Source organism: Nomascus leucogenys, chromosome 13, assembly GCF_006542625.1.
Source record: "Nomascus leucogenys isolate Asia chromosome 13, Asia_NLE_v1, whole genome shotgun sequence".
Classification (NCBI taxonomy): domain Eukaryota; kingdom Metazoa; phylum Chordata; class Mammalia; order Primates; family Hylobatidae; genus Nomascus; species Nomascus leucogenys.
Window position 1 is genome coordinate 36097945 of NC_044393.1, and position 18779 is coordinate 36116723.

At 41.8% G+C, this 18779-nt stretch overlaps 1 long non-coding RNA gene across 1 annotated transcript; it reads left to right on the forward strand.

Annotated features, from left to right (window-relative positions):
- Nucleotides 1–9901: 9901 nt before the first annotated feature.
- On the forward strand, nucleotides 9902–12339 carry LOC115837919. Its single transcript, XR_004032929.1, has 3 exons — nucleotides 9902–9939; nucleotides 11543–11629; nucleotides 12045–12339. It is a non-coding gene; the product is annotated as an uncharacterized LOC115837919 (long non-coding RNA).
- The last annotated feature ends 6440 nt before the right edge of the window (nucleotides 12340–18779 follow it).

Sequence of the window (18779 nt, forward strand, 5' to 3'; positions counted from 1 at the left end):
AACAGCTCTGAAAATCAGCCAATCAGCGATAGCCTCACTCCGGTAACTATGCTTCTTAGTAAATCAATGACAACCCCACGCTTCTGAAAGTCAGCCAATCAGTGACCGCTCTAGGCCTCCGACAATAGCCAATCAACAAGTGCCTGACACCAGCGACCAAGCTTCCGAAAGTCAGTGGGTACTCAGCTGTCGCACTCCAGTATCCACACACACAGCCGAGAGTCGGTCACTCGCTCCACACTTCTGATTCGGAAAGACAGCCAATCCCTGAAGGCGAGTATTTCCAAAACCATTTTTTTTTCTTTCCCAGACTGAGTCTCATTCTGTCGCCCAGGCTGGAGTGCAGTGGCGCGGGCTCACTGCAACCTCTGCCCCCTGGTTCAAGCGATTCTCCTACCTCAGCCTACCGTGTAGCTGGGATTACAGGCTCCCGCCACCACGCCCGGCTCATTTTTGTATTTTTAGTAGAGACGGGGTTTTGCCATTTTGGCCAGGCTGGTCTCAAACTCCTGACCTCAGTTCATCCGCCTGCCTTGGCCTCCCAAAGTGCTGGGATTACAGGCCTGAGCCACCGCGCCCGGCCTTTTTTAAAGCTCCTTTCTCTCTCTCTCTCTTTTTTTTTTTTGGAGACAGAGTCTCACTCTGTTGCTCAGGCTGGAGTGCAGTGGCATGATCTCCGCTCACTGCGACCTCTGCCTCCTGGTTCAAGCGATTCTTGTGCCTCAGCTTCCCAAGTAGCTGGGATTACAGGCCTGTGCCACCACGCCTGGCTAATTTTTTGTATTTTTAGTAGAGACAGAGTTTTGCCATGTTGGCCAGGCTGGTCTTGAACTCCTGGCCTCAAGTGATTCGCCAGCCTTGGCCTCCCAAAGTGCTGGGATTACAGGCGTGAGCCGCGCCCGGCCTTCAAAACCTTTTATAAGATCAGCTCTGGCTTTGTTCAGAGAGGCTGTACCTTACAAGTACCACTCTCCCTTGCAAGCAGAGAAGAAATTCACTTTTTTTTTTTTGCGTCAGATATTGAGTTCAATTTATTGTTTTGTCCGAGTTCAAAGTTCATAGCTCAAGATTCAATTCCCAGTTACCATTTGGTATGAGTTTGGACTTAATGACAGACGCTATGACACCGTCATGAGATTTATCAAATACAACTCTTTCAATTCTTTCTATGCTTGCAGTGATCAATTTTTTAGCTCAAATCCAGAGTCATAAGCAAGTAACCACCATTATTTAGAGATAACTTCCCATCGGTGCAAAAGCTCTGAAAATCAGCTCTAAAAACAATTCAACGGGGCTAGACGTGGTGGTGCACGCCTGCAGTCCCAGCACTTTGGGAGGCTAAGATGAGTGGATTTCTTGAGCCCAAGAGTTTGAGACCAGCCTGGGCAACATGGCAAAACCTCATCTCTCTGTCTCTCTCTCTCTCTCTATATATAGTTTATTTATAAAATATATATTTATATTATATATTTATGTATAAAAATGTATTTCATATATACACACACACACACAAATTGGCCAGGCATAGTGGCATATGTCTGTAGTCCCAACTACTCAGGAGACTGAGATGGGAGGATCACTTGAGCCTGGGAGGTCTAGGATGCAGTGAGTTAAGATCAGGCCACTGTACTCCAGCATGGGGGACAGAGTGAGACCCTGTCTCAAAAAAAAAAAAAAAAATCAATGAATATAGGCACAGATTTGTGCAACCACCACCACAATCAATTTTAGAACATTTTTATCACTCCAACAGGAAAATCCTGTACCTATTAGCAGTCATTCCCCCATTTCTCCCCAACCACCCCAACCCTAGGCAACCACTAACCTTTTAATTTGCCTATTCTGGACATTTCGTGTTATCAGCATCATTCAATATATGGTTTTTCATGACTGGCTTCTTCCATTTAGCATAATGTTTATAAGGTTCATCCATGTTGCAGCATGTATCAGAATTTTGTTCCTTTTCATGGTTGAATATTATTACATTGAATGGATATACCACATCTTGCTTATCCATTTATCTGTTAATGAACAGTCAGATTGTTTCCACTTTTTTGCTATGTTTTGTAGCTAATGCTATTATGAACATTTGTGTACAAGTTTTTTTGTAGAGGCACAGTTTGTTTCCTTGGAGATCTAGGAGTGGGTTTCTGGATCACATGGTAACTCTATGTTTAACCTTTTGAGGAACTGCCAACCTGTTTTCCAAAGTGGCTGCACCATTTATATTTTCACCAGCATCATATGTGGGTTCCAATTTTTCCTATCTTCCCTAATACTCATTATCTTTTTTTTTTTTTTTTTTGAGACGGAGTCTCGCTCTGCCGCCCAGGCTGGAGTGCAGTGGCGCCATCTCGGCTCACTGCAAGCTCCGCCTCCTGGGTTCACGCCATTCTCCTGCCTCAGCCTCTCCGAGTAGCTGGGACTACAGGCGCCCGCCACCACGCCCGGCTAATTTTTTTTGTATTTTTAGTAGAGACAGGGTTTCACCGTGGTCTCGATGTCCTGACCTCGTGATCCGCCCGCCTCGGCCTCCCAAAGTGCTGGGATTACAAGCGTGAGCCACCGTGCCCGGCCTATCTTTTTTATTATAGCCATTTTAGAGGGTATGAAGTGGTATCTCATTGTGGTTTTGGTTTATATTTCCTGATAGCTAATGATGTCAAGCATCTCTTCATCTGCTTATTAGCCGTTTGTACCTCTTATTATTATTTTTTTTTTGAGACGGAGTTTCACTCTTGTTGCCCAGGCTGGAGTGCAATGGCATTATCTCAGCTCAACGCAACCTCTGCCTCCAGGGTTCAAGCGACTCGCCTGCCTCAGCCTCCGGAGTAGCTGGGATTACAGGCATGCGCCACCACGCCCAGCTAATTTTGTATTTTTAGTAGAGACGGGGTTTCTCCATGTTGGTCAGGCTGATCTCAAACTCCCGACCTCAGGTGATCTGCCCACCTCAGCCTCACAAAGTGCTGGGATTATAGGCGTGAGCTGCCGTGCCTGGCCTGTACCTCTTCTTTGGAGGAAGGTCTGCTCGGATTTTTTGACCATTTTTACTTCGTTACTTGTCCTTTTATTATGTTGTGGTAGCTCTTTATATAGTCTAGATACAAGTACCTTATCAGAAATACGATTTGCAAAAATTTTATCACATTCTGTGGGTTGTCTTTTCACATTCTTGATGTTGTTGTTTGAAACACAAAACTTTAAAATTTTAATGATATCCAGTTTATCAATTTTTTCTTTTGTTGTTTGTGCTCTACGTGTCATAACTAGGAAACTATTGCCTAATCCAAAGTCATGAAGACTTACTCTTACATTTTCTTCTAAGAGTTTAATAATTTTGGTTCTTACATTTTGGGTCTTTGATTAATTCCAAATTAATTTTTCTATATGATGTGAGGCAGGGATCCAACTTGATTCTTTTCCATGTGGCTATTCACTTGTCTCAGCACCATTTGTTGAACAGACTATTTTTTTCCCATCGAATTGTCTTGGTACCCTTGTTGAAAATTGATTGTGTTACCTATGTTTTTATTTGTGTATATTTGAATCCACAAATGCCAAATTGCAAGAGTGAATTTTATGACAAATTTTTTGAAGTGTACATTTATTAAAGGAGGGAAAATCCATTTGCAGCTCTTTATGTGGTATGCAAGTGTTTATTCAATATTGAAAATGGTGGAAAGTCAGATATAAATCAGCATATACTAACGGCTAAGCATAAAAGATGTGTGATTTTTGTACCAAAGGAATGGATAAAATGACAAATTTTAAAGATAAATTCAGATTGAGAAGATAATCACAGCAAAGCTGTAATGGCCTCCCATACTGTCTATTGTCATCATTCAGCTCAAGTCACTCTTTGAACATACTGCTACCAGTAGTATTTTCTAATGCCAATATTGCAAGCAAATTTTCAAATGCCAGAACAAAATCTACTGCAATAATTTGAGATGTAATGACTCCACTTACTACTGTTGCAGTGATTATCAAAGCTCTAAATGCCTCACTGTTTTATAGCATAACCATGGATGTGAGTAATCACAGTGAAGAAAAGCTTTTCCTTTGCCTGTGCAACAGTTTTCTTGTGAAAAAGGCTTGCTTGTGGGGCTATTTTGTGTAAAATCCCTTCCAGATGAGATTTCAGAAATGAGCAAATTGTTGCAGAGATTCTCCTAATGAATTAGGAGTTATTAAAAACTGTACAGTTTTTGATGGAAAAATACAAATAAATATTGGTAGATGCTTGCACAATGTTTATTCAAAAGTGAAGTAAAGCTTCACTGATTCTATGGAAGCTATTGACTGTCCTGCTCATATTCTGCGTAATGCTGCTCAAACAGCATATGTCTTTTCCATGGCCTTTGAAGCAACTGTCCTGAAATTGTTCTTATGTCAGTGTTTATAATGTTTGATTGAACTGAATAATTAAGATATTTTTGTGATTTTGTTGGCATTTAGTGTTTCTCAATTCTCTTGCATTCAAAAACCTGTTAGCTGTCTCTCTTTTTTTTTTTTTTTTGAGATGGACTTTCGCTCTTATTGCCCAGGCAGGAGTGCAATGTCACAATCTCAGCTCACTACAACCTCCACCTCTTGGGTTCAAGCCATTCTCCTGCCTCAGCCTCCTGAGTTGCTGAGATTACAGGCATGCAGCACCACGCCTGGCCAATTTTGTATTTTTAGTAGACGTGGGGTTTCATTATGTTGGTCAGGCTGGTCTTGAACTCCTGACCTCAGGTGATCCACCTGCCTTGGCCTCCCAACGTGCTGGGATTATAGGCGTAAGCCACCGCGCCCAGCCAGCATTTTTTAACATATGGATTTGAGAGACTCCTCAGTTTATTTGAAGTACTGAAAACATATTTTAATTTTAAAGAAAAAGCTCTTGGGCTAGGCACAGTGGCACGCCTGTAATACCAGCTACTGGGGAGGCCACAGCGGGAGGATCCCTGAGGCAGGAGTTCCAGACTAGTCTGGGTAACATAGTGAGACTGTATCTCTATTTAAAAAATTTAAAAATTAACCGGGCATGGTGGCACATGCCTGTTGTCCCAGCTACTCAGGAGGCTGAGGTGGGGAGATAGCCTGAGCCCAGGAGTTCAAGGTTGCAGTGAGTTATGACCTATGCACTCTAGCCTGGGTAACAGAGCAAGCCCTCATCTCTCTTTGTAAAAAAAAAAAAAAAAAAAAAAAAAAAAGGTCCCCCAAATTTCTTATTGACTTTTAAAGTAACCCATTGAGGGAAACCTTTTTAGCAATAGGATCATGCGAATGAAAAAAGAGCAAACAGTGTTATTGAAATACTCCATTGCTTAGGAGAACTCTTGAATGCGTTAAATGAATAATTGATGAAGAAAAATGTAACCCTGTAAGTGTCAAGGCTGTTCTTAAAATGGACAACATTACTTACGAACAAGGAAAAGTCTGAGTTGAAGTGAATAATTATCACAGTACTTGTCATGATTACCTTTTGAAATGGATTTCATCCCATGAAGAATTTTATTCTTTTTTTTTTTTTTTTTTTTTTTTTTTTTTTTTTGACAGAGACTCACTGCTGCCCAGGCTGGAGTACAGTGGCATGATCTCAGCTCATTGCAACCTCCACCTCCTGGGTTCAAGCAACTCTTGTGCCTCAGCTTCCCGACATAGCTGGGATTACAGGCGTGCTTTATCATGCCTGGCTAAGTTTTTGTAATTTTAGTAGAGACAGGGTTTCACCATGTTGGCCAGGCTGATCTCGAACTCCTGGCCTCAAGCAATCCACCTGCCTTGGCCTCAAAGTGCTAGGATTACAGGCATGAGCCACCGTGCCCGGCCAAGAATTTTATTCTTTTATATGGATATTAATTACTGAATACTCTTCTAGCATGGGAACAAGTGGAATCCTCATATTTAGTGTTGAAGAAGAAAGGAATAAAAAATGATGATAATGCTCTTTTTTGTTGGGGGGACAGCATTTTTAAGTTATTGATCAAGAGATGAAACAATCCTGAAGAATAGAAAATCAAATTGTGCCATGAAAGATGATATTTGCTTTAATGAACCAAATTTGAAGAGCAATTTTCAGGGTTGTTAACTTTATCCTAGAATATGTTCTGTGTATTAGTCCATTCTTGCACTGTTATAAAAAATACCTTGGACTGGGTATTTTTTATTTTGTGTATTTTATGGACCTGCTACTTCAGGAAAGACTGGGTAATTTATGAAGAAAAGATTATTAATTGGCTCATGGTTCTGCAGGCTGTATAGGAAGCATAGTGGCTTCTGCTTCTGTGGAGGCCTCAGGAAACTTACAATCATGGCAGAAGACAAAGGAGAAGCAGGCACATCTTACATGGCTGGAGGAGGAGCAAGAGAGAGAGGGGAAGGTGCTACATATTTTTAAACAACCAGATCTCATGAGCACTCACTATCACAAGTATAGCACCAAGGGGATGGTGCTAAACCATTCCTGAGAAACCACCCCCACAATCCAATCACATCCCACCAGGCCCCACCTCCAACACTGGGGAATTACAATTTGACATGAGATTTGGTGGGGACACAGATCCAAATCACGTCATTTTTCCCCGGCCCCCCAAACCTCATGTCCTTCTCACATTTCAAAACATAACCCTCCCTTCCCAACAGTCCCCTAAAGTCTTAACTCATTCCATCATTAACTCAAAAGTTCACCGTCCAAAGTCTCATCTGAGACAAGGCTAGTCCCTTCCACCTGTGAGCCTGTAAAATCAAAAACAAGTTAGTTACTTCCAAGATACTGTGGGGGTACAGGCATTGGGTAAATACTCCCCTTCCAAAAGGGAGAAATTGGCCACAGGCCCCATGCAAGTCTGAAACCCAGAAGGGCAGTCATTAAATCTTAAAGCTCCAAAATAATCTCCTTTGACCCCATGTCCCACATCTAGGGCACACTGGTATGAGGGGTGGGCTCCCAAAGACTTAGGCAGTGCCATCCCTGTGGTTTTGCAGGGTTTAGCCCCTGAGGCTGGTCTCATGGGCTTCTGTTGAGTGCCTCTGGCTTTTCCAGGCACAGGGTGCAAGTTATCAGTGGATCTACCATTCTACTGCCTAGTGGAGCTGGAGGACAGTGGCTTTCTTCTCACAGCTCCACTAGGCAGTGCTCCAGTTGGGACCCTGTCTGGGGGCTCCAACCCCACATTTCCCCTTCACACTGCCCTAGTAGAGGTTCTCCATGAGGGCTTCACCCCTGCAGTATGCTTCTGCCTAGGCATCCAGGTTTTTCTATATATCCTCTGAAATCTAGGCAGAGGCTCCCAAGCTTCAACTCTTGCACTCTCTGTACCTGCAGGGCTAACACTACATAGAAGCCTTGGCTTATGGCTTACACCCTCTGAAGCAGCAGCCTGAGCTGTACCTGGGCCCCTTTTAGCGGTGGCTAAATCTGGAGTGACTGGGATGCAGGGAACAGTGTCCTAAGGCTGCACAGGGCAGTGGGGCCCTGGGCCTGGCCCCAAAAAACATTCTTCCCTACTCGGCCTCTGGGCCTATGATGGGAGGGGCTGCCAAGAAGGTCTCTGAAATGCCTGTGAGGCCTCTTTCCCATTGTCTTGGATATTAGCACTTGGCTTCTTTCAATTTTCCTGCCTCAGCCTTCTGAGTAGCTGGGACTACAGGTGCCTACTACCATGCCCAGCTAATTTTGGTACTTTTAGTACAGACAGGGTTTTGCCATGTTGGCCAGGTTGGTCTTGAACTCCTGACCTCAAGTGATCTACCCACCTTGGCCTCCCAAAGTGCTAGGATTACAGGTATGAGCCACCACAACCCGCCTGGCTTTTGTTTTCTTATGCAAATTTATGCAGCCTGCTTGAATTCCTCCCCTGAAAAAGGGCTTTTATTTTCTACCACATGGCCAGGCTGCACATTTTCCAAACTTTTATGTTCTGTTTCCCTTTTAAATATAAGCTCAAGTTTCAAGTCATTTCTTTGCTCACACATATGAGCATAGGTTGTTAGAAGCAGCTGGGCCACATTTTGGATGCTTTACTGCTTAGAAATTTCTTCTATCAGATGCACTAAATCATCATTTTGAAGTTCAAAGTTCCACAGATCCCTAGGGCAGGGGCACGATGCATCCAACCTCTTTGCTAACACATAATAAAAGTGATCTTTGCTCCAGTTCCCAATAAATTCGTTGTCTCCATCTGAGACCTCTTCAGCCTGGACTTCATTGTCTGTATCACTATAAGCATTCTGGTCACAATGATTTCACAAGTCTTTAGCAAGTTCCAAACTTTCCTTCATCTTCCCATCTTTTTCTGAGCCCTTCACAATCTTCTAACCTCTGTTGATTACCCAATTCCAAAGCTGCTTCCACCTTTTCAAGTATCTTTATAGCAATGACCCAGTCCTTGGTAACGATTTTCTGAATGTTTCTTCTCACACTGCTATAAAGAAATACCCGAGACTAGGTAATTTATTTTAAAAAGAGCTGTAATTGGCTCACAGTTCTGCAGGCTATACAGGAAGCATAGTGGCTTCTGTTTCTGGGGAGGCCTCAGAAGACTTATAATCATGGCAGAAGGTGAAGGAAAAGCAGGCACATCTTACATGGCTAGAGCAGGAGCAAGAGAGAAAGAGGGGAGGTGTTACACATTTTTAAACAACTAAATCTTGAGAGCACACACTATCATGAGTACAGCACCAAAGGGAAGGTGTTAAACCACCACCACGATCCAATGACCTCCCACCAGGCTCCATCTCCAATACTGGGGATTACAGTTTGACATGAGATTTGGTGGGGACACAGATCCAAACCATATCATTCAGTATGCAGCCTCATATTGCTAAGGTTGAGCATGTTATCTAACTAATGAATGTTCAATGGACAATTGAAATAAGTTAGATGTGACCATTGTTGAAGCTATGTTACAATGAAAATAACTATAGATTATATCTACAGGGAATTTTATAGGCAAATTTCAAAAACAAGAATCCTTAATTACAGTGGTCAAAAATATAATTAGAAAAATATATAATTCAGATACTTATAATTTGTTTTCTATAAGCAAAGAAATACTTTTAGTGAATGTCCCATGCAATAATTTTTATATCAATGTACATATGCATAAGGAATTAGGTGTAATTCTAATTTAACTGAGTCCTTGTATTTTTATTTGTTAAATCTGGCAACCCTACTCGTGGATGATCTGAGATATTGCATGTAATGTTAACAATGATCTTTTAAAAATAATCTGTAACAGGCCAGGCACAGTGGCTCATGCCTATAATCCTAGCACTTTGGGAGGCTGAGGCAGGCGGACCACAAGGTCAGGATTTCAAGACCAGCCTGGCCAGCATGGTAAAATCCCATCTCTACTAAAAATACAAAAATTAGCTGGGCATGGTAGCACGTGCCTGTAGTCCCAGCTACTCAGGAGGCTGAGGCAGGAAAATTGCTTGAACCCAGGAGGCGAAGGTTGCAGTGAGCTGAGATCGTGCCACTGCACTCCAGCCTGGGCCACAGAGCCAGACCCTGTCTAAAAAAAAAAATCTGTAACTATCTTTTTTTTACAGAGGTGTAATATCTTTATAGTAAAATGTATATTTCATTTGACAATTTTTGACAAATGTATGCAATTGTGAAACTATTACCACTCCCTCCTCAAATCAGTGTCATTCCATGACCGCAGAAAGTTCTGGGAGACTCTCAATGAAAAATAATAACAAAATAACAACACACACACACACACACACACACACACACACACGTCGAGACCCTTTTGCAGTCAAATCCCTCACCTAACCCTAGGCAACCACTGATTTCATTTTTTTGTTTGTTTGTTTTGAGACAGGATCTTGCTCTGTTGCCGAGGCTGGAGTGCAGTGGCACAATCAGAGCTCACTATAACCTCAAACTCTCAGGCTCAAGGGATCCTCTTGCCTCAGCCTCCCAAGTAGCTGGGACCACAGGTGAGTGCCATCATGCCTGGCAAATTTTTTTAAAAATTTTTTGTAGAGATGGGGTCTCATTGTGTTACCCAGGCTGGCCTTGAACTCCTAGGCTCAAATGATCCTACCACCTCAGCCTCCCAAAGTGCTGGGATTATGGGCATGAGCCTTCACACCCAGCCCTTGATTTTATTTTAACATCCATAGATTAGTTTTGTCTGCTCTTGAAATTTGTATAAATGGAATCAGCATATTGATTTTTGAGATTCATTCATTATGCTATATGTATCAATAATTTGTTCACTTTTATTGATGATGAGTAGTATTTTATAGCTCAAACATAACATAATTTGTTGACCCACTTACTAGGTGATGAACATTTGACTTGTTTCCAGTTTGAGGATATTATATATAAACTCCTATAAAACATCTATGTATAAGTCTTTGTGTGGCCATATGTTTTCACTCTTCTTGGGTAAATAGAAGAATTGCTAGGTTATATGGCACATGTATGTTTATCTTTATAACTAAAGTTTTTCAAAGTGGTTGTGCCCCATTTTACACTCCTGTCAGAAGCGTATGAGAATTCGGTCCTTGCGCGGTGGTTCACGCCTGTAATCCCAGCACTTTGGGAGGCTGAGGCAGGTGGATCATTGAGGTCAGGAGTTCAAGACCAGCCTAGGCAACATGGTGAAACCCCATCTCTACTAAAAATACAAAAATTAGCTGGGTGGTAGTGGCATGCACCTGTAAGCCAAGCTACTTGGGAGGCTGAGGCAGGAGAATCACTTGAGCCTGGGAGGCAGAGGTTACAGTGAGCCGAGATCGCACCACTGCACTCCAGTTTGGGCCACAGAGTGAGAACCTATCTCAAAAAAAAAAAAAAAAAAAAAAGAGGTGTATGAGAATTCCAGTTGTTCCACAACCCTATCAACTCTTGGTAGTATCAGTCTTTAACTTTCGTCATTCTCCTGCGTATGCAGTTGCATCCCATTGTGATTTTAATTTGCATTTCCCTAATGACTAATGATGTTGGGCATCTTGTCATATTCTTATTTACCATCTGAATATCTTGTTATAAAATATTTTTAAAGTGCTCTGAACATTTAAAAAATGGGTTGTTTGTATTTTATTACTGAGTTGAAGGAGTTCTTTTAGAGTATTTTATTTCTGAGTCCTTTCCTGGATATAGGCATTGGGAATGTTTTCTCTCGTTGGTTGCATTTACATTTTCTTTTGTGTTTTTTTTTTCTGAGACAGAGTTTTGCTCTTCTTGCCCAGGCTGGAGTGCAATGGCACGATCTCGGCTTACTGCAACCTCTACCTCCCAGGTTCAAGTGATTCTCCTGCCTCAGCCTCCCAAGTAGCTGGGATTACAGGCATGTGCCACGATGCCCAGCTAATTTTTTGTATTTTTAGTAGAGACGGGGTTTCACCATGTTGGCCACACTGGTCTTGAACTCCTGACCTCAGGTGATCCATACACCTTGTCCTCCCAAAGTGCTGGGATTACAGGCGTGAGCCACCACGCCCAGCTACATTTTCTTAAAGGTGTCTTCTGTGCAGTAGAAGATTTTAATTTTCATGAATTCTAATGTATTATTATTTTTTTCATTTATTTTAGAGGAGAATGTGGCTGGCTCTGATGTTGAGTGATAAGGGAACAGAGAGAGGTAGGAAGGCCTGAACCAGCCAAGAGACTTTACCTGAGGTAAAAATTCTTCTTCCTTCAATGCCTCAAATCAAGATCTTGAAGCTGGAAAATAATAAAAGCTTGTACAGATTCCACTTTGATTGTTTTTGGCAAGGCTATTTCATAACTACCTGTGGTGATCTAGAGGGTTTCTCAGAAGAAATGACATTTGTGGAAGGAGTCTGGAAGCTGAGTGATAATGAAAGCTATAATTCAAAACCATACTAAGCACCCTTCTCTGTGGTAGCCAACCTCCAAGATGGCCCCCAGTGATCCTCAAGTCCTGTGTTCATGCCTTGGTATAGCCTCCCCCAATACTGAATCATGCCTGGCCTGTGACCAATAGAGTATGGCACACATTGTGACTTCCAAGGCTTGGTCATAAAAGACATATGCAACTTCCTTTTGCTTTCTCTCGCATCATCTGTTCTAGACAAAGCAGCTGCCATTTTATGAGGACACTCAAGCGGCTCTATGGAGAGGCCCACATGGTGAGAAACTGAGGCCTCCTGCCAAAAACCAGCATCAACTTGTCAGTCACGTGACTGAACCATCCTGGAAGCAGATCTTCTCGCTCCAGTCAACCCTGCAGTTGATCACAGCCCCAGTGGATACTTTGGCTGCAGAGAGACCATGATCTAGAACCAATTAGCTAAGTTGCTTCTGAATTCCTGACTTACAGGAACTGTTTGATTAAAATAATAAATATCTTATGTTGTAACAAGTCACTAAATTTGAAGGTAATTTGTTATTCAGCAATAGATAATTAATACAACAATTCTATAAGGTAAGAATGAGGTATTATCTCCACTATACAAATAAGGAAACTGAGCCTCAGAAAGGTTAGGTGACTTGCCCAAATTAACTGTCAGAGCAGATTTTTTTCCCTTGACAAATAATTTACATTTTATGGCAATTTCCATGGAGAGGCTAGGTGCAGTGGCTCACTCCTGTAATCTCAGCACTTTAGGAGGCTGAGGTGGGAGGACTGCTTGAAGCTAGTAGTTCAAGACCAGCTATGGCCACATAGTAAGACCCCTGTTTCTACAAAAAATTTTTTTAATTTTTTTTTTTTTGAGACAGAATTTCGCTCTTGTTGCCCAGGCTGGAGTGCAATGGCGTGATCTTGGCTCACTGCAACCTCTGCCTCCTGGGTTCAAGCGATTCTCCTGCCTCAGCCTCCTGAGTAGCTGGGATTACAGGCACCTGCCACCACGCCTGGCTAACTTTTGTATTTTTAGTAGAGACAGGGTTTCACCATGTTGGCCAGGCTGGTCTTAAACTCCTGACCTCAGGTGATCTGCCCACCTTGGCCTCCCAAAGTGCTGGGATTACAGGCTTGAGCCACTGCACCTGGCCAAAAAAATTTTTTAATTTGAAATTTATATTTTAAATTTAAATTGCTCACACCTGCAGTCTCAGCACTTTTGGAGGCTGAGGCAGGTAGATCTCTTGAGTTCAGTAGTTCAAGACCAGCCTGGGCAACATGACAAAGCTCCATCTCTGCAACAAATACAAAAGAATTAGCCAGGCATGGTGGTGTGCACCTGTAGACCCAACTAATTGGGACGCTGAGGTGGGAGGATCGCTTTAGCCTGGGAGACAGAGACTGTGATGAGCCAAGATCACACCACTGCACTCCAGCCTGGGCGACAGAGCAAGGCCCTGCTGTCTCAAAATATTAAATAAATAAATACATTTATTTCCATGGAGAAACAATAAAGAGAAACATCAAAACGCAGATGGCAAACCTCCTCAGCCCTTCCTGAGCCTCTTTTTCCTCCCCAGCATTCCAACATTTCTCTCAAAAACTCTCAAGCCTGCCCAGCTTTACCTCTAGCCTCCGTCTTGCATTTCCCACTCAGCAAAGCAAAAAGGTGGCTGCATTCGAACTGAGTTTCGATTCCAGCTCTAACTTCAATGTCCATGTTCCTAACCACTCTAGTTCCCAGAAGGGTTTTGCTAGGAAGAAAAATAAGGGAAGGGCATTACAAGTAGAGAAAACAACAAATGCAAAGAAGCGAGGGTTTGACAAAATCTGGCTGCCTCTGAGGGAGCAGAGGGACAATGGTTCAGCGGGGCTAGAGAGCAAACTTCCTGGGAGAGGAGGTGGCAGGGTGAAGCAGGAAAGGAGTTCGTAGCCAGTGTATAGAAACCCATAGGCCATGCCAACAATTTTGGATTTCTCCACAACAAAAAATTTTAGGCAGGGGAGAAAGTTGCTTATATCTGAATTTCCAAAAGACTCTTTAGGGAAAGAAATCATTGTATTAAAAAGAGACTTGCACTGGAATATTTATCGCAGCACTGTTCACAATAATCACAAAGACGGGATCAACCTAAGTGTTCGTCAAAGGAGAACTGGATAAAATGTGGTATGTGCATATACCATGGAATACTGTAATACTTAGCCAGAGAAAAGAATGAAGTCATATCTTTTGCAGCAACATGGATAGAACTGGAGGCCATGATCCTAAGTGAAATAACTCAAGAACAGAAAGTCAAATACCACATGTTCTCACTTATTAGTGGGAGCTAAATAATGTGTACATATAGACACACAGAGCGGGATAATAGACATTGGAGACTACAAAAGGTGAGAGGGTGGGAGGAGGGTGATGATTGAAAAATTACCTATTGGGTGCAATATTCACTATTCAGATGATGGGTACACTAAGAGCCGAGACTTCACCGCTATGCAATATATGCATGTAAGAAAGCTGCACTTGTGCTCCATGTATATATAATAGATAGTAAAATGTATTACATATTAAAAGTGTATATTAAACATATATAATATATTATATTGTATATGTTGTATATAACACGTCATATATAACATGTTGATTATATTAACAGTTATATATTATATAATATATAATATATTTTAATATATAATCTATAATATATTTTTATATAATTTGTTTTCCTAAATATATTTCACATGTAATATATTTTATATAATTATGTATTTATATATTATATATTTATTATTATATAGAAATATATAATATATATTTGTTATTATATAGAAATATATAATATATATTTGTTATTATATAGAAATATATAATATATATTTGTTATTATATAGAAATATATAATATATATTTGTTATTATATAGAAATATATGTTTATATATATTACATATATATTTTTTAAGACCGTTTGGTAGCTTAGCAGACACTGTTAGTGCTCCTTGGCACTTACCATTTCCTTGCATGCTGGGTCAGGAGGCTGGAAGAGCTGGGGGATTAATGCCTGCTAGGAGCTGAGCTCTCAGTCAATGACTGAAGGAAGTTGCGTAAATACCCCAGCTTCTCACTTGTCAGGTAGGATAACTCTGAGACACACATTCTGTAGCTATTCTAAGGGTTTCCCAGCAGGATTAAGCTCCAGTTGCCCATTTGCTTGATAATGTGCAATCGACTAGTCGCTTTCCCTTCCTTGAATCTCTTCCCCACTCTGCTGCTGGTTTTCCTAGGATTACCTCCCACATAAGGTACTTGCACTCAAATCCTTACCTTAGGTCCACTACTGAGCAGCAGGAGGAGGGGGACTATGAACTAAAACAGATAGAATAAGAAGTAATATATACCATGATTATTAGAATGCTCGTTACAACGTTGATTCTTTCCAAGTTACTCTGTGAATTAAATGCAATTTCGAACAAAATCCCAACAGAATATTTTAAAAGGAACTTTAAAAACTGATCCCTGGCAGGGTGCGGTGGCTCACACCTGTAATCCCAGTACTTTGGGAGGCCGAGGTGGGCGGATCACCTTAGGTCGGGAGTTTGAGACCAGCCTGACCAACATGGAGAAACCCCATCTCTTCCAAAAATACAAAATCAGCCGGGCGTGGTGGCACGTGCCTGTAATTCCAGTTACTCGAGAGGCTGAAGCAGGAGAATCGCTTCAACCCCGAAGGCAGAAGTTGCAGTGAGCCAAGATTGTGCCATTGCACTCTAGCCTGGGTGACCGAGCAAAACTCCATCTCAAAAAAAAAAAAAAAAAAAAAAAAAAGAAAAAAACCCCCTGCTCCCTAAGGTCATTCACAGGAAAGTTATTTGTGGAAAAGATGAACAAGGAGAGAGAACTTGCCCTACCAGATAGCAGGATTTACTATAAAGCTATTAGCAATTAAGATTTACTATAGGCCGGGTGCAGTAGCTCATGCCTGTAATCCCAGCACTTCGTGGAGGTGGGTGGATCACCTGAGGTCAGAAGTTCAAAACCAGCCTGGCCAACCTGGTGAAACCCTATCTCTACTAAAAATAAAAAAAAATAGCTGGGCATGGTGGCAGGTGCCTGTAATCCCACCTACTCAGGAGGCTGAGGCAGGAGAATCACTTGAACCCAGGAGGTGGAGGTTACAGTGAGCCGAGATCGCGCCACTGCACTGCAGCCTGGGCAACAGAATGAGACTTTGTCTCAAAAAAACAAAAATAAACAAGAGATACGATTATACCCATTAATTTGAGAAAATAATTTTAAGCTTGATATTTAATATTACCAGGAGACCAGCTTGGCCAACATGGTGCAACACCATCTCTACTAAAAATACAAAAATTAGCTGGGTGTGGTGGCGGGCACCTGTAATCCCAGCTACTTTAGAGGCTGAGGCAGGAGAATCGCTTGAACCTGGGAGGCAGAGTTTGTGGTGAGCCATTGTACTCCAGCCTGGGCGACAAGTGCGAAACTCAGTCTCAAAAAAAAAAAAAAAAAAGGTCAAATATACAGAGATAGAGAATAAAAGTGGCTACCAGGGATAGGGTGATGAGGAAGAAATTGAGAGAGATGTCAAAGGATCCAGAGTAGCAAATATGTAAAATGAACAAATTTCAAGATCCAATGTGTGATTCCATAAGGAATATAGTTTTTTGGTTTTGGGGGTTTTTTTGAGACAGAGTCTCGCTCTGTCACCCAGGCTGGAGTGCAATGAAGCAATCTCAGCACTGCAACCTCTGCCTCCAGGGTTCAAGCAATCTTCCTGCTTCAGCCTCCCAAGTAGCTGGGACCACAGGTGTGCACCACTATGCCCAGTTAATTTTTGTATTTTTACTAGAGACAGGATTTCACCAGTTGCCCAGGCTGGTCTTGAACTTCTGGGCTCAAGCGAGTCTCCCCACTTGGCCTCCCAAAGTGCTAGGTTTACAGGCATGAGCATATGCACCTAGCTGAGGACTATAGTTAATAATTTATTTTATCAGGATTTTTTTTTTTTTTTTTTTTTTGAGACGGAGTCTCGCTCTGTCGCCCAAGCTGGAGTGCAGTGGCGCAATCTCGGCTCACTGCAAGCTCTGCCTCCCGGGTTCACGCCATTCTCCTGCCTCAGCCTCTCCGAGTAGCTGGGACTACAGGCGCCCGCCACCACGCCTGGCTAATTTTTTTTTTTTTTGTATTTTTAGTAGAGACGGGGTTTCACCCTGGTTCAATCTCCTGACCTCGTGATCCGCCCGCCTCGGCCTCCCAAAGTGCTGGGATTACAAGCGTGAGCCACCACGCCCGGCCTTTATCAGGATTTTTGCTAAATGTGTAGAGTATAGTAGCTCTTGCCACTGTGGGAAAAATGGGTAACTATGTGAGATGATGGCTATGTTAATTTGTTTCACTATGATAAATATTTTACTATATATATATACATGTATCATAACGTTAACGCTGTACATCTTAAATATTCACAATAAAATTCATTAAAAAAAGAATTAGGATAGGCAATTCACAGATGAAGAAACTCAACGTATGTAAATATGCTCAATATCATTAACAATGAGGGAAAAGAAAAGTTAAAACAATGAGATGCTGCCCCGGCGTGGTGGCTCATGCCTGTAATCCCAGCACTTTGGGAGGCTGAGGCTGGTGGATCACGAGGTTAGGAGTTTGAGACCAGCCTGACCAACGTGGTGAAACCCTGTCTCTACTAAAAATACAAAATTAGTTGAGTGTGGTGGCATGTGCCTGTAATCCTAGCTACTCGGGAGGCTGAGGCAGGAGAATCACTTGAATCCAGGAGGCAGAGGTTGCAGTGAGCCAAGATTGCGCCACTGCACTGCAGCCTGGGCGACAGAGCAAGACTGTCTGAAAAAAAAAAAAAAGATACCATTATACCCATTAATTTGAGAAAAGAATTTTAAGCTTGAGATATTATTTAATATTGCCAGGATATGGAATGGGAACTCTCATACACTTCTGTAGGAAGTATAAATTGGTACAACCACTTTGGACAGCAATTTTATAATATGTGAAGTAGAAGATACATTGGCTGGATGTGGTGGCTCATGCCCATAATCCTAGCATTTTGGGATGCTGAGGCAGGAGGATTGCTTGAGCCCAGAGTTAGAGAGCTGCTAGAGAGCAGCCTAGGAAACATAGCAAGACCCTGTCTCAAAAAAAATTAAAAAGATACATATATGTCCCTAAAACCCAGAAATACCACTTCCAAAGAAACTCTCAGCTGGGCGTGGTGGCTCATGCCTGTAACCCCAGCACTTTGGGAGGCCAAGGCAGGCAGACTGCTTGAGGTCAGGAGTTCGAGACTAGCCTGGGCAACATCATGAAATCTTATCTCTGCAAAAAAATACAAAATTAGCTTGGCATGATGGCATGTGCCTGTGGTCCCAGGTGCTCAGGAAAATAGTTGGAGCCCAGGAGGTCGAGTCTGCAGTGATCCGTGATTGTGCCACTGCACTCCAGCTTGGGCGACAGATTGAGATGCTGTCTCAAAAAAAAAAAAAAAAAAAAAAGAAGCTCTTGCATATGGGAGCATGTGAAGTAAAACCAAAGATGTTTATCCATGTTCTTTGTAATAGTGAAACTGGCCGGGGGGTTGGGGGGAGGGATTTAATATCCATCAAGGGGGTCTCAAATGTGAAACATAAATCAAACATGGAAGAGTTATACAATGTAATATTATACAATTAAAATGAATTAATACGGTTGAATCTTAGAAACACAGGGTTTAATGTGCTATGAAAGAATATTTATAATTTGACACCATTAGTATAAATTAAAATAAACATAACCAGAACAATACTATGTATATAGCAAAGGTATAAAAACCATGAGTGGTTGTTCAGACTGGGAAGGTGAACTCAATAAGTACATTTTCATCTGCAATTTTTTATTATTTAAATTTTATTTATTAATTTTTTTAAGACACTGGGTC